At 43.0% G+C, this 17,031-nt stretch overlaps 1 protein-coding gene and 2 long non-coding RNA genes across 4 annotated transcripts in view; 1 reads left to right on the forward strand and 2 right to left on the reverse strand.

Annotated features, from left to right (window-relative positions):
* LOC309626636 overlaps positions 1-17,031 on the forward strand; it is a 1,318,538-nt gene that overhangs the window by 1,241,031 nt on the left and 60,476 nt on the right. The window lies entirely within an intron of this gene.
* The window catches only part of BATF (basic leucine zipper ATF-like transcription factor), a 56,795-nt gene that overhangs the window by 1,112 nt on the left and 38,652 nt on the right, over positions 1-17,031 (reverse strand). The gene's annotated exons all lie outside the window — the stretch shown is intronic.
* LOC309625819 lies at positions 5,956-17,028 on the reverse strand. Its single transcript, XR_014242769.1, has 3 exons — positions 13,446-17,028; positions 8,694-13,139; positions 5,956-8,392 (listed from the first exon to the last, which is right to left on the reverse strand). It is a non-coding gene; the product is annotated as an uncharacterized lncRNA (long non-coding RNA).

A 17,031-nucleotide genomic window follows, 5' to 3' on the forward strand; every position in this document is an offset into this window, starting at 1 on the left:
AGCATTTGCATTTAGTCTTACAAATGGAGTCCATGGTTAATTGTCTACTTCACCCAGATTCTAGAATGTTTAGGGTCTTTCTAAATAGTAAGTAGTCAAACTCCAGCACAGTGTTCGACTCCACGCCATTCTGCTCTTCCAGCAGCTTGTTCTGTAGTACTCTGGGTGTGTCCCAAGCACCTGTGCTTCCTTTTTTCCAGAAACACCTTTCCCCTGTTGCTTAAGGGACCCATCAGATACATGCTAATCAGAAAAACTCAGGGTAAAGAGCGCTGATTACTGATCACATCATTAATTAATCAACAGTGACACCCTGGTAATTAGCATTTACTGGAAAACGATCCCACCTTCAGAAAACCCAGGGGAATTGCATTTCCAATGTGATTTTAAGGTTCACATTCCTTGACTCAAATAGACCTTCTGGGCTAATCATTGGTACCCACAGAGGAAGGAAAAATGGCACTGGAGATGCAAATAAATTACATTTCAGTTCAAAAAGTGACCTAATATTTGGAGTCCAGGTCTTATTTTTCTAGTTCTGTTTCACTTAGGTTAGTATTTTCCAAACTTGCTGTATCGTTAGAATTAATCTGAGGGCCTGATAAAAATATAGTTCCAGGCCCTTCCTCAAATCTAGAGATTTGAACTCAGTGGGTTTGGGATTTTCTGTGAACTCTGGGAATCTGAAGTTTTAACAAGTGCCCCAGATTATTCTGATGATCAGGCAAGTTTGGAAACAATAGATATTAATGTTAAATATGATAATAAATTTATTTTAATTATTCAAGCACTTATTAAGTGCCTGGCCTAGAGTATGAACTCAAGTGTTTGTTGATTGGCTGCCTGATGACATCAACGGCTGGACCAGAAGTTGACTCAGAATTACAGTGGGCAGTGAGCAGATGTGAGATAACTTGACATTTAAAATTTGCCTTAGATAATCCATCAGGAGCATGAGCTACAGGTTAATGAGAGCTAGTTACACTGCCAGTTGCCCTAACCCATGCACCTGGGGGTTCTTTTTAAGTGGTAGAGGAGAATGTGGCCTTATCCATCAAGCCAGATTCCATCCGTTTGTACAGAACAAGTGTGAGCGTGCTCAGCCTCAGCCTGGCATTTCCTGTATGTGGCACTGAGCTAGAAAACGCGCCTAGGTCGGTACAAAGAAAACCCCCATCTCTAAAATGGGGTGGGGGAGTTGGGATACCAACAGCCATGATGGTAGAGTCAGGGGCACGGGCTGCTGCTTCTGCGGGGTGTGACCGGCTCGTTCATCTTACCATTTGGTTGTTTCCGGGCACATCCCAGAGAGAGGGCATCCCCTCTTTACCAAAAGGTAAGATAAAGCAACACATGAGACTGGGGGGTGTTGGTAAGACGGGAACTGGGGGCCGGGAGTCCTGGCCCCTTCCTCTAGCCCTTTTCCTCACCCCCTCTGAGAGTTTCCACTGGTGACAACATTTACTGTAAGTTCTGTGCTCCAAAGAGCCTGGGCAAACCCCGAGGCAGAAGGGAGGGGTGGGGTAGGCGGGCCACAGGGACCAATTGCTCCGACCTTCTCTCCGCCTAGAGGCCGGCCCAGCTTTCGGGAAGTTACAGCAGGCTCTTCCTCCCTCAGCGAGCCCTGCTGAGCTCTGGCTTTCTCCTCTCCCTCTCCCCGCCCCCCTGGGAGATCCCAGAGCGCTAGGAGAGCATTCATAACCGCCACCCGCCTCTAAGTAGAAAACAACCACCTGTGACAAGAAACTTGTCTTTACCTTGGGAAGCAAGACTGCTTCCTGCCAGGGCCCCAGAGAAACCAGTACTGCCAGCCCAGGGGACCTGCCGCCAGCCAGACACTTCGCAGAGGAAGAGTTTGACTTCGCTTGCAGAAGGAAGTGGCTGATCTGGGGTTCTCAGCCCTCCACATCCCCACCTGCCACCGCTTGGTCCACTCTGACCCTCCCTGGGGCCGTCATGCTGTGGAAGGGGCTCTCACACAGGGACAGATGGCAAAGGTGGCCATGGGAGCAGCTCTTGACCCAGAGGTACCATGATCACACCCCTCTAATTTCCCCCTAAATTCCCAGTGGGGGCTGGAAACCAAGAACTCAAGGGGAAAAGGAAAGTAATGTTTAGAAAGTAAATTTTGGCTTCTAACATGCATGCCTTCTCCTCTGATGGGGGAGGGGTGAGCCTGCCCTTGGGCTTCCAAGTAACCTGCTTTTTACTTTTCGGAATTCATTTAGGCACTTCAGGATCCTCACAGTAACCCTCTGAGGTGGCTATGCAAGGCCAGCTGTTATTACCCCTACTTTACAGATGAGGCCAACTGAGACCCTGGGACAAACCTATTGCGCATACCCCCCAAAATGATTACAGGCTGGTGGCAGCAGCTGCTAGGACAAAGGGCTATAGATTCACCTCAAGACACTTATTTTCTCAGAGGGCCAGAAACTTTGAGTGATTGATCCAAAGCCCCATAACCATGTAGGTGCAGAGCAGGGCTGGGCTCAGGGCTTCCCCATCCTCAGCCCTGTGTTCCTTTTAGCACACCCATGGCTTCTCCTGAGAGACTTGGTGACTCAGGGTCTCTGGAGGTCAGTAAGATCAGTAGCCTTCCAAGAGAAAACTGGGTCTTGGTTTGGGTGATCCTTAAACACAGTACAAGAACCCTGAGTCGGTTACACTCTTCCAATCACAGAGCTGATCATCGCCTCCTGACCTGAGTTGGGAGGGAATATCCTGTCCAGCTACTCTGTGAGAGGGTTGACTCGGGGCCAGACCTTCCCCAGATGCACAGTGAGGTCCGAAATACATGACAATGGTGGGCTCCATCAGTTAACTGTGGACAGGGGTCCTGGTCCTGGCTTGGTGACCCTCGGTGACTCCCTTTCCCACTCTGAGCCCCAGTTGCCTCACTTTAAAACAGGAAGACTGGACCAACACAATGATTCTCAGCCTTGGTCACACGCTGGGATCAGTGGGATCCCTGGAAAGTTGTAACAATATTGATGCCTGATTCTGATTTAATCTGTCTGGGTGCACCTGGGCATTGGGTTGTTAAGGGCTCCCCAGGGGATTCTAATGTGCAGTGAATGTTGAAAACCACAGGATTAGAAGATCTCCAAGCCCTCTGCAACTCAAATATTTCAGATTTTAAATTGACTACCTGTGTATATTAGCCAACCAGAGCCTCTGACTGTTGGGAAGGGGTAGGTGTGTTGGGAGCAGAGGTACATAGACTCAATTTATATGAGAAAGATTAGTAGAAACCATATTTTTAAAAGAATAATCCAGTTTGATTTAATAATAACTAACATTTATTGGGTGCTACCATGTGCCCAATCACATAATTACAATTATCATTATATTTAATCTTTGCAACAATCCTATGTGGTAGATAATATTATTAGCCACATTTTACAGAAGAGGAAAACCTAAGATACAGAGAAGTTAAGTAACTTGTTCAAGGTCACACAACTTGTCAGTTGCAGCACCAGGGCTTGAACTGAGACAGTCTGGCTTCAGAGTCTGTGCCCACCATCCTCTCTTGCCTTTGAAGTCTGTTTAAATCTTATGATATCTGGTAATTATCTCCTGTGAGGCCTCAGCCTGGTTGACTTTCCAATTTCATCTTCCCTCTTTGCCCGCCTCGTGCAAATTGAGATGCCAATGTTCACAATTCACACTCACCTGTGAGGTTACTTGATGCCACCCCTACCAGGAACCACAAGCAGCTTGGGGGTGGCTAAGGAGGAGGCTTCTGGGGGTGTGGGAACATTCTGGGAAATTCCCTAGTGGAGGGGCCAAGTAGCGGGTCACTGCAGAGTGCTTGAATGATGGGGAATCCCCAGGCGGGTCCCTTACCCACAGGGAAGCCAGTTGGGACCAAGGCTGAGGACAGGCTCTGACCCAAGGCTCTGGCAGGGACTCTCCAGGCCTTCTGAGCAGGGCTTGGTCCTCCTTCCTGCCAGTTCTGGTTTGTGTCTTGACCTTCTCCTTGAATTTTCTAATCACACTTTCCAGAAGGGTGAAAATAGTCCCTGTGTGTTTCCTCCTCGACAGAACATGCAGTCATTTATTGGTAAGGTAACCTTTTAGCTCCCACCCACACTTCAATGCGAGAGTAGTGTGTCAAGCTCATGTCCCTCACACCCAGTTATTTGTTCAGTCTCCAGCAGTTTCCAGCCCCCGTCCCCCATGCAGACATAGGGTGGAGCCCAGCTTTCCCGGAGGAGTCTGTGAACTGAGAGGTAGGGCACATCCCAAGCCATAGTGGGATCTATGCCTACCTTTCCCCTGAATCCTGGGGAAATTAACTCCAACTCCTGTTCCTCACCGGATGAGAAGAGAAGAGGAATCGCTAAACCACAGGTCTTTGCACTGAATAATTCTGGAGAAATCTTCACTTTCATACCTTAAAGCTGAAGCTCCAGGACCGTCAGCACCTCATCATCCACTGATGTTTAGCCACATCAGCCATGCCCCTCAGGCCCCTGCCTGGGTTCCTGTCTCCTGTTCTTTGGCTTTCAGGGCTATGATTTCATTGACCTCGTATGTGAGAAACACTATAGGTTGGCTCACTCAATATCTGTTCCAAACTCCTTCCCCCTGCTTTCCTCTAGAGAGGCTGGGAAAAGAATCCCTCAATTACCCGGCTTCCCCTGCAGGTAGGTATGACCATGTGACAGAGTCTGACCAATAATACATAAGCAGAAATGGGGGGGGGCAGGGGGTAGGAAGGGAGGGGACGAGCTTCACTCCTCAGGGAAAAAGGCAAAGCTTCACCAGACAAAGGCTACCCTCCCTGGACACGGATTGATGCCTGGAGGTTCAGCAGCCATCTTGCAGTCTTGAGGATGAAAACTCATCCATATACTGAGGATGGCTGTGCAGAGAGAAAGAAGGAGCTTGGTTCTTTGACGACAGCCTTGCACTATCCCTGGACTGTCTACTTCTGAACTTCTTAGTATATGAGAAAAATATAAAACACAAATGGTGACTTGTTGATGCCTCTGTTTGATAGTTTTTCTATAACTCATAGCAGAATGTAATCCTGACTGATACCTCAAGTTAGAAAGGTTATCACTAGCAAGTCCAATTTTGAAAAACAAACAACTAATAATTGCCATCAACATCAAGGTTTGAATTGTTTGTTTTGTTTTAAGCTGCCGGGCCTCTGAGACAGAGTGTCTGGGTATATACCCACAAAATTGCCCCAAATTCACTCCACACATTCTACCACATGCACCTGACAGGCTTCAAATGTCACTGCTCCCTGATTCTCAACCCTGGCTGCACACTGCAGTTGCCTGAAGAACTTTAAAAAATCTTAATTACTGGATTTCACCCCTGACAGGTTCCAATTTAATTGTTCCAGACGTGGTCTCAGGCATCAAGATTAAAAAAATACTTCCCAGGTGAGCTTAATGAGCAACTAGCTTGAGAATTATGTTCATAGTGGATTCCTCTTTAAAATAATATAACAATATAAATATATGCAATGTTTGATTTTATTAAATTTATTATATCATGTTATATATTTATATTTTTTGATTTTATTAAATAATTTTATTGTATAACATAGTATGAATAATATAATATAAAGAACTTTAAAGAAGGAGGAGGACATTTCTAAGTCAAAAATTTTTTCTAGGGCTTCCCTGGTGGCGCAGTGGTTGAGAATCTGCCTGCCAATGCAGGGGACACGGGTTCGAGCCCTGGTCTGGGAGGATCCCACATGACACGGAGCGGCTGGGCCCGTGAGCCACAATTACTGAGCCTGCGCGTCTGGAGCCTGTGCTCCGCAACAAGAGAGCCCGCAACGATGAGAGGCCCGCGCACCACGATGAAGAGTGGCCCCCGCTTGCCACAACTAGAGAAAGCCCTCGCACAGAAACGAAGACCCAACACAGCCATAAGATAAATAAATTAATTAATTTTAAAAAATTATTTAAAAAAAAATTTTTTTTTCTAAAAGTAAATGACTGTTCAAGGCAAAGAATCATATTTGGTGAAAATTTCAAATAGCCCAGAATAGTTCATTCTTACGGAAAGGTGAGAGGTAGGGCACTTATTGGAATCTCATTAATGATAACTTTATCAAATTAGTTGTCCTTTAGATTGTTGAGCTCCATGAGGCCGGGAGCTATCCTTGTCTTCACTGTTTTGTCCTCAGTGACTGGGACTGTGCCTGGCACACAGTAGGTGTTAAGTAAAATCATGTTGCTTGACTGCCAACTTGGAGTCTATAATAATTTACCGAAATCTGAGACCTGCATTTGAAGGGTCTGCTGTTTGTGATGTCCATGAAATTTCCCAGGGAGTGCTTAACCAAGCATTTAAGTACTTTTATAGCTTCTACTTTTAACTCTAGGATAGTTACAAGTAAGTGTAAGATATTCATTTTTTAAAAAAAGGCCCAGTCAAACCCCTGCTTTTGTTCCCCAAACTGAAGCTATGGAATGGGGGCAGCAGAATCACACCACTGTGAGAACCCTGCATACAGTTTCCCTGGCTTGAACTTGACCTGTCTGGACCATACCAAGCAAAGGAGACTTGACCAGTGGCGGTGAAAAGCCCAGCCAGTGAAACAGTTAGTGTTATTTTTTTTTTTTTGGCATGTGGGATCTTAGTTCCCCGACCGGGGATCGAACTTGTGCCCCCTGCAGTGGAAGCACGGAGCACTAACCACTGGACCGCCAGGGAAGTCCCTTTGTGTTCTTAAAGTTCATATAAACAACTGGAAAGTAGGGCATATGTTTTCATATATGATAATACATCTGATATCTTTACTTGATTGATTTATAGGAAAATGCCAACCTCTCTGCATTAAGCAAACAAACAAATAAAGTCTTCTCTCCAATGCAAAACAGACAAAAAATGCACTATTGCTTTGTTTTTACATTTGCTCTCTCATTAACTCTCAAACAGCCCAGTGAGGTGTAATTGCTTCGCATTTTGTAGATCAGAATTTAAGTTCAGATATATCTGCCCCCACTCTGTCCCCACTGAATTTGAATTCATTCTGTTGACCCTCCACCCACCACCCACCCCCAGTCTGGTTCCTGCTCCCTGCAGCACAATGGCCTTTGTTCCTGAGCTCCTCCTCATGCTCTCACAGTCCCGGGCCCCACAAGGCATCTTTCTGACCCCGACAGGCTGCTCACAGTTTGGCCTGAAGTCTCTGCAAGAGAACATCCTTTCCCCAGATCTTCCCAGGCTCCTTCTCTTGACTCATATTTGATCTCAAACGTCAGGGCCTCAGAAAGACCTTCCTTGATCACTGTCCCCATCTCTGTCCCTAAGTCACTGTCAATATTGCACTATTTGGTTTTCTTCGAAGCCCTCTTCCCTTTGTGTGATTAGTGAAATAACAAATAACGATTGATCAGTTGATTTTCCAGTCTGACTTCTGGTTGAACGTAAGGTCCCTGAAATCAGGGACTTAGTCTGTCTTGTCCCAGCTGAATTCTCAGCGCCTAGAAAAAATGCCCGTAGGAGGCATTTCATATATACTTGTACAACAGAATGAATCATTTCTGCTGACGTGAGCTCTAGTACTAGGAATATGGCCTTTGCTTTTATCATTTTCTGGACCTCCCCAAACTCTTAGCAATAAGGCATAGTCTCGTGCCAGCTGAGTACCTGGAAAATATGTTAGTTACAGGGTTATCTAGTGCAGGAAATTGCATTTTGGTACCAGGAATCTAGCCCCCTCTGCTTGGCTCTGAAATTTATTACTGCTCTTGAATTTTCCTTCAGGTCCTTTAGCTTTAGGTCACCCTCCTGGGTTCCCCTAAATCTAGCGTGACCAGATGTTTACTGGGACAGTCCCAGTTCATAGCTATCGTCCTAGTGTAATTTTTACTAGTGCCTCTTTTCACTCAAAAATGTTCCTATTTGGATGATAAATTATAAGATCTCCTACCAAAGCCTGCCCCCCAAATTCTAACTCAATGATACCCTCTCTGCTCTCATGCTCGATTTCTACCAGAATTCACTCAGCGCTCTATTTGATCTTTTTTTATGTTTTTAAATAAAAAATATACAGTATAACTAAAGATATTTTTTTAAAAGTATACCCACCCATGATCCCAGTCCTCTAAACGTGACTCTTTTCATTTGTATGTGTTGCCATCTTGTCCTTTCTAACAAACATGGATACTTATTTTTATAAAATCTCAGAGTACATATACAATTTGTATTTTCCTTTTTGTCATAATTTTGTCATACTTAAAAAATCACCATAATTATTCTTTTAATGGTGACATCAACAAATAGATGATCCACAATTTACTTAACATGGCTTTCTAATGCTGGACATTTTGGCTGCTATTATAAATAATGCTGCAGTGAACATCTTCCAGTTCACGTAAGTATTGCTGTAAAAGTGTTATGTAGGGCTTCCCTGGTGGCGCAGTGGTTGAGAATCTGCCTGCCAATGCAGGGGACACGGGTTCGAGCCCTGGTCTGGGAAGATCCCACATGCCGCGGAGCAACTAGGCCCGTGAGCCACAATTACTGAGCCTGTGTGACTGGAGCCTGTGCTCCGCAAGAGAGGCAGCGATAAGGAGAGGCCCGCGCACCGCGATGAAGAGTGGCCCCCACTTGCCGCAACTAGAGAAAGCCCTCGCACAGAAACGAAGACCCAACACAGCCATAAATAAATAAATAAATAAATAAATTTAAAAGTGTTATGTAATATATACAATGTCATCGGCAGTGAATGTATATATTAATTTTACTACAACTTCGTTGGGATTTAGGTGTTGTAATTTTAAATAATTTATTTTGCCAACTAACTTTTTGAAGGTTTCTTAATTTCATTTTAATGTTACAAGTTATCAATTACCAAGAAGTAAGATTTCTGCATGTCTACTCCCTAGTACAGCATTCTCAACCAAGGACAATTTTGCCCCCCAAGGGAACATTTGGGAAGATTTAGAAATATTTTTGATTTTCACAACTAGAGGGGTGAGGTGGTGCTACTGGCATCTAGTGGGTAGATTTTACATTTTACAGTGCAGGGGGCCAACCCCCTCCCACATACACAACAAAGAGTTGTCCAACTCAGAGTGTCAATATTGCTGAGGTTGAGAAATCCATAGTGTATATTGTTTGCACAATCAGAATAGAAAATTGGGTTATTTTCATTTTGGTAGGAAAAAATGTTACGTAAGCTTTCTGTTCATAGCCTTTGCCCACTTATCTATTGGAGTCTTGATGTTTTTCTTAAAAAGAATGTTCTTTCTATAGTATAAATATTAAATCAAGGGGACTTCCCTGGTGGTCCAGTGGTTAAGACTTCGACTTCCAGTACGAGGGGGAGCGGGTTCAATCCCTGGTCGGGGAGCTAAGATCCCACATGCCTCACGGCCAAAAAACCAAAACATAAAACAGAAGCAATACTGTAACAAATTCAATAAAGACTTTAAAAATGGTCCACATCAAAAAAAAAAATCTTTAAAAAAGAAAATATTAAATCTGAATTTATTTAATTTGACACAAATATTTCCCCCAATATGTCATTGTCCTTTTGATTTTGGATTACAACTTTAAGACCTTTTTTAAATAAAGGAACATTTAAACTTAGCCCCTCTCAGCCTGGGACTCTCTGCCTTTTTCGTCTCTTGCTGTGTGCTTGGGTTTTGTTGCTGAAGAGTGCCTAGGCCGTTTACGTGTCCTAGTTAATGGCCTACTTCTTGGCTCACCCTTTGCAAAAGGACATGTGAAGCAACACCATCTGCCGAGCAAAGTCCTGCTCAGCAAAGTGGCACAAAAACAAAAGCAAGAGGTGGGAAGGCAAGAGGTTTGGGTTCTTGGGTGTCCTTAAGGAAGACATCAGTACCCTCACTGGTAACACAGCAGCGTGACCTAGAGTATCTCTGAGTTTCCTTTTAATTCTGTGATTCCATCAAGAATGGGGTATGACTATAGTTATTGTTATTCCCTCCACAAGCTACCATGTGGACCCATGACAGGATCCTCTACAGACACGCCACAATCTGAAGGAGACTTTGTCCTGTGGAACCAATCTGTGGAACCCCTTAAGACTCAGAGGGCCAGACCTAGTCCTACAGAGGAGACTAAGGAAATCTGTGTTATCTGTGTTGATAAATACAGATCCACTTAGTCATTTTTATTGCCAACATAAAATTCTAGTATATGAATGTGTCATAATATACTTAATCTCCAGTAGTGGGGTATATGTCCAATTTTATAGTATTGATAAAGTGTTTACTGTTCACAAATAATGATGAATTGAGCATCTTTGCGCATCACTGTTTCTTCAAATTCCTGTAAGTGGAATTGCTGCACCAAAGAGCAAGATGTTAATATTTATTGCTACACAGCTTTATTTAAAAATGGTCTCAATGGCTATATCAATCTATTGCTTAGCGACATCATTAATTTCTTGACTAGGCCTAATGATGGAGGAGGAAAAGTGTCAACTTTGGAGGATGTTGCTTAAAGAACAAGAGAAAAAAATTCAGGAAGAGATTCAAGGAGGATCAGTTAGGGAAGATGAATACATCTTCATGCGAGTCCAAAGGAAGAGGCTGTGTTGCCTAGTGGTTAGGAAGATGGGCTCTTCAGTCAGACAGACCTAGTTACAAGAGGTATGACCTCAGACAAGTTACTTAACCTAATACAATTAATATGTTTTTAATAAAAAGAAGTTCATAGCAATAGAGGCCCAAGAGAAATGGTTCTTTTCCACAGAAAGTTCACTGATTTTACGCTGAACTTTTTTTTTTTTTTTTAAATGACACAACTTTTTTTTTTTTTAAACTTTGGGTTTATTTATGTATTTATTTATGGCTGTGTTGGGTCTTCGTTTCTGTGCGAGGGCTTTCTCTAGTTGCGGCGAGTGGGGGCCACTCTTAATCGCGGTGCGCGGGCCTCTCACTATCGCGGCCTCTCTTGTTGTGGAGCACAGGCTCCAGACGCGCAGGCTCAGTAGTTGTGGCTCAAGGGCCCAGTTGCTCCGCGGCATGTGGGATCTTCCCAGACCAGGGCTCGAACCCGTGTCCCCTGCATTGGCAGGCAGATTGTCAACCACTGCGCCACCAGGGAAGCCCAACACTGAACTTCTTTAGGGTGGAACTAGCTAGAACATACTTTCTAGCTTTTTGTTTTGTTTTATTTTATTTTATTTTACCTGTGATTTCTCTATGCCAATAAATCTTATGGCATGGTCTCCCAGAGAGAGAAAAAAAACTGACGGAATGAAAAAGGACCATGAACAGGCTTCTCTCCCAGGCCTTCCCAGAAAACCAAGAACAACAGTGTCTCCTTCTAAGGAGGCCCAGGAAGTTAACATCTTTGCTGAGCTTCGTTTCCTCCATTACTCAGTTTTCCTCCAATTGTAAATACCTTATTTCTCACAGCATCAGCTTAATTTCAGGCATAATTTACACTCATGATGTTTGTTATATATGGCATTAAAGATCTACCCTGGAACCTGTAAATCTTTTTCTTTTCTTAAACTAATGTGAGGCTCCTTCAGGAGCCAGCCCCAGGCAAGCACCTGTCCCACCCCCATCTAAGTACCTGAAGTTCCAGCTTCCAGATCTGGCCCTGTTACTGTACTTTTCTTCTAGTTCCATCCTCAAGGCCAGATCTGACTTGTCAACATCACAGCTCTGGGCTAATATTACTGTCTGCCCACCACCCCCTCTACTTTTAGCCTTTTCATGAACAAAGCTTCTCAACTGATCTCAACTTTCTTTCCCACTAACCTGGGACACAGACTCAAAATCCTTCCTGCTCCAAGGCACCAGAGATATCCTACAATTACCAGGATAACCACGCAAATGAAACTGGTCTGTCATCTCTTACTAGCGCTGGAGACCTTAGGATTACTCATTACAAATCCCAGCTGACAGTTGGTTGTCCCAAAGGACTGAGATATTTATGTAGGATGTTCAAGGGATAAAATGTCACAGTGGAAGACTATTCAATGTTTGAAATCAAATTAGAAAAGAAATCATCCTAATGCATATGTAATAATGATCGATATTGGGAATTTAAATATCTACATTATAAAAATAAAAGCACATAATAAAAACATCCAAACTATATAAAAAGGTAAAAATAAATGCAAAGTATCTCTCTCCTGCTTTAGACCTTTTGTCCTACTTTTCAGAAATATATATCGTTAGCAATTTTGGGGGAAAACCTATTTGAAAATTTTAAAGTTTATACACACATGCACATATGTTTTTCTTTTTATTAAAAATATGCATGGGAGAAAACTATACACCATACTCATACTTTTTCACTTAAGAGTATAGAGGCTTGATAATCTTTTCAGATTAGCACATCTGGATATAACTCGTTATTTTAACACCTTCGTGGTATCCACTGAATGAACAAACGATAGTTTATTTGAGTCCCTTACTGATGAATGTTTAGCTTGTTTCCAGTCTTTGCTATGACAAACAATGCAGCAATGGTTATCTTTACATGTACATAATTATGAAATCTGTGGGTATGTTTCTAAACAGACACCCAGATGTAAAATTGCCGAGTTACTGTGTATGTGCACTTGTAATTTGGATGGATATGGTCAAATTGCCCTCTAACGGAACTGTACCCACTTAGACTTCTAGTAGTGTGTGGTGGTACCAGCTTATCCATCACCTTGGCAACATGGTGTATTAGCAACATTTTTTGTCTTTGCCAATCTGGCAGGGGATCTAACTGTTGCTTTGTCATTTCCCTAACTAAGTAAGGTCTAGCACCTTTTCCATACTTATTTGCCATTTATTTCTCTCTTTCTGTAAATTGCCTATTCCTAATTATCACTCATTTTTTCTTTTGGGTCGTTGATCGCTTCCTTATTCATAAGAGCTCTCATATATTAAGCAAATATGTCCTTTTTTGGTCATACGTGTTGCAGGTATTTTTCCCAGTCTTCACTTGCCTTTGATTTTGCATGTTAGGTACTTTGAGCTGTATAGACACTTTCACTTTTTATGTATAAAGGTAATGTAGATCAGTCTTTCCCTTTATGGCTTCAGGGTTTTGCATTTTATCTGGAAAAGACTTCATTCCAAGATAAATATTTTTAATGCTATTTTTTTCAAATTTCTTTAATCTTTTCCCACATTTAATCTATGTGTGTGTTGTATAAGAAATGAAGACTCGGGCTTCCCTGGTGGCTCAGTGGTTGAGAATCTGCCTGCCAATGCAGGGGACATGGGTTCGAGCCCTGGTCTGGGAAGATCCCACAGGCCGCGGAGCAACTAAGCCCGTGAGCCACAACTACTGAGCCTGCGCGTCTGGAGCCTGTGCTCCGCAACAGGAGAGGCCGCGATAGTGAGAGGCCCGCGCACTGCGATGAAGAATGGCCCCCACTTGCCGCAACTGGAGAAAGCCCTCACACAGAAACGAAGACCCAACACAGCCATAAATAAATAAATAAAATATTAAAAAAAAAGAAATGAAGACTCTACCTTCTTTTTTTTTTTTTTTTTCAAATGACTAGCCAGTTGTCCCAACACTATTTATTGAATAATTCATCTTTCTCTCTCTGGTTTGAAATGCCATCCTAGACATTTTGCATCTGTACTTGTGTCTTAGGAACTGACATATGTATTGGGGTCTTAAATCTGAGCTTGCTTGTGGGTATATTTCTGAGTTCTATTCTGTCCAATGTTTTGTCTTTTCCACACTGCTTTGAAATCTATATTTGTAATTCACTTTAATATCTTATTCAGCTAATCGTCTCTAATTACCCTCCTTCTTTAGAATTTTCCTGGAAACTCTCACATGGTTATTTTTCTCCAGGTACTTAGAATAGCTAATTTCATTTTCCTCCAATACCCAGAAAATCCTAGTTTATTAAGATCATATTAAATTAATTCAATTTCTAAATTAACTTAAGGAAAATTGCTATCTTTACATAAGGTATATCTTTCCATTTATTTGAGTGATTTTTAATCACTTAGAATAGTTTTGAAGTTTAAAAAATTAAACCCTGCATATTTTTTGTTAAATTTATTCCTTCCTTCCATTTGCTGTTCTTGGTATTATAAACAGAATCTTTCTCCCTATTAAATTTTCTAATCTAATTTGCCTAGGAAAAGTTATTACTTTTTGTGTTAACTTTGAAAACTGACTGGATTCCTATTATTTTTCATAGTTTTGCAGCTGATTATCTTGGATCCACTTATTAGCTACTAATATCTTTTGAAAGTGAATGGGTCAAGATATGACTTTCTCCTTTTTAATCAATGCCTTTACTATGCCTAATGGACTCTATAGTTGACTGTGGCAGAAAAGGAACTGAGTGTGATGAGTGCTGTTTGAGACACCAACCAAAAGAGAATTAAAACAGAATGTGGGAGAATTCCTGGTGGTCCAGTGGTTAGGACTCCTCACTTCCACTGCAGGGGTCATGGGTTCGATCCCTGGTCTGGGAACTAAGAAATCAGATGGGCTAAATCTTCTGGTTCTAACTCTTGTCTTGCAAAGAGAGACAGATGAGTTAGTGTTGAAAACCTTGCCACAGCAAAGAAACATACATGTCACCCTCACTGATACATCCCCAAGGGGTTGAAGGAAGACCAGGGGGTTGAATTTCCAGGGAGACAGTGGCGCAGCTCGAGATAAGGAAGACTCCTCTGCTCTTGTTAGGAGGCAGGGGGCTCTCTGTCACTAGAAGTGACCAGGCATACACTGGGGACCATTTCCAGAGGGTGTTGTAGAAAGTCTCAAGCATCAAACTGTGTCTGAACTTTCCAGCCTTTAAGAAATCTTTCAGCCCTGAGATCCTGTGATTTATATATAAGTATAAATTCATATACATAAAATCTTAGTTGTGATTATCTTGTTTTTCTAATAATAACTATTATTAATATTACTCTTATTATCCTCAAAATTTTTGAATATTTATGATATATCAGCGACTGATGCTTGAGCTCTTTATATGCACTATCTCTATGAGGTAGGTAGTTACTGTCCCATTTTCCTAATAAGAAAACTGAGTCTAAGGGAGGTTAAGAACATCTCTAAGGTCTAAGGTGGGTCATACGGATAACAAATGGCAGAGCTGGGATTCAAACCATGTCCTTATGACTGCGGCACTGCTGAGCTATACTTAGTTTCCAGGGTTTTTTTTTTTTAATGTTACAAACTTATAAAGCTTATAGCATATTTCCAGTCTTGGGACATTGTCTACTTATACAAAAAGGTAGGTTTTATCTTTACTAATTTCTATTTATTTGTTCATTTGCTTGCTGCAAAGAATATTGAATTAGAATCAGACTGTGATGGAGACAAGTGAGTGATCATAGATTTTCAAGCTTAAAATAGTAAACTGGGGCTTCCCTGGTGGCGCAGTGGTTGAGAATCTGCCTGCCAATGCAGGGGACACGGGTTCGAGCCCTGGTCTGGGAAGATCCCACAGGCCACGAAGCAACTAGGCCCGTGAGCCACAATTACTGAGCCTGTGCATCTGGAGCCTGTGCTCCGCAACAAGAGAGGCCGCGATAGTGAGAGGCCCGCGCACCGCGATGAAGAGTGGTCCCCACTTGCCGTAACTAGAGGAAGCCCTCACACAGAAACGAAGACCCAACACAGCCATAAATAAATAAATAAATAAATAAATAAATAAATAAATAAATAAATAAAATTTTTAAAAAAAGTAGTAAACTGGAGTGTTGTGAGCCCCTAAGCCATAAGGAAATCATGGAGAACATATAAGAAGCAGGGCCACCACCAACTTAACATTTAGACTGCTGATCACAGTTATCAAAGAGAAGAACAGACTTGGTGTTCATTCATTCTTTCTTTCAATTCAACAAATACTCATGAACATAAAACTACATTAGTATGCAATGGAAGACATGTTGAATACGTTTCAAATAAAACACAAGCATCCAATCAGAGATCTTGGTGCAGCCTGCTCTCTACTTCCTTACAAAGCTAAAAGCAGCATCTTCTTACCTAAGACTACATCTTACTTTTTCTTGATAGGAATAAAACAACTATTCTTTAACTGGCCAATTACCAGGCTAATCTTTCAAATAACCATAAGCATATTCATTTTTGGTGTCAATTGCCCTTTTTACCATTGGAATGAATTACTGGGATGCCAGAGGTTTGGGAATGGCTCAGGAGGAGGGACGAGAAGGCAGAGGCGTCAGAGGAAGGGCTGAAGGGATGGAAGAGGAAGGAGCCAGTGAAATAAGAGCTGGTCGGACAGGGAGCAAATTAAGGGTCAGAGCGAAGAGAGAAGAGGTGGTAAGGTGTGGGAGATGAGGAGGAAGCTTTGCTTTATGAAGCACACAGCCAGAATTTGGAAACACTGACCAGGATCTTGGGCTGCTGGTGGAGATGCAGTTCAGATCACCCAAGGCCCCTGCTCAAGCCAGGGATCAGGGCTTCCCTAGAAACTGTGAGACTGGAGGCAACTCAACCAGGATGGTGACCATCCCAGATACGTGCACCTGAAACTGTATCTTTCACAGACCCCTTGGGATATCATCAAAATAGAAATTTCGAAATCAAACCTTAATAATGTTCAGAAAAGAGGTATGGGGTGCAGCACCCTGTGGACCTCCTTGTCCCAAATGCAGACCTCAGGGTGGCCGCCCAACTGGCCTCCCAGGGGATGGGACTATATGCGTTCCTAGCACTGTGGGACAATGGGCTCCTCAACACTCTCTACATTCCTCCCAAAGGCAGTCCTGCCTTCCGCTCTCTGGGTTCATGAGGGATGGAGCTGTCTCAGGCTACCCCGTCTCTCAGCAGGTGGATCTGCCTTCCACCAGCCTCTGGGTTGCCCACACTCAGCTCCTTTACTCCTCGTGCCCTCTTGGCGCTCATTTCTCTTTCAGCCTCCTGGCCCATCCCCTGTTACGGAATCTTCTCAATGCACTCACAGGAGAGCCTCCCCTCCCCACCTCACCTGCATCCCTCCACCGACTCCCCCACATACACATCCCCACGCAGGCAGACTCAAAGCTATGGTCCAGGAGTCCACAGGCGGTGGGGAGCTAAGCCTACGGCTCAAGAGGGTGAAGAAAGGTCTGAACA

This window comes from Balaenoptera borealis (assembly GCF_965194805.1).
Source record: "Balaenoptera borealis genome assembly, chromosome: 3".
In the NCBI taxonomy this organism is placed as follows: Eukaryota; Metazoa; Chordata; class Mammalia; order Artiodactyla; family Balaenopteridae; genus Balaenoptera; species Balaenoptera borealis.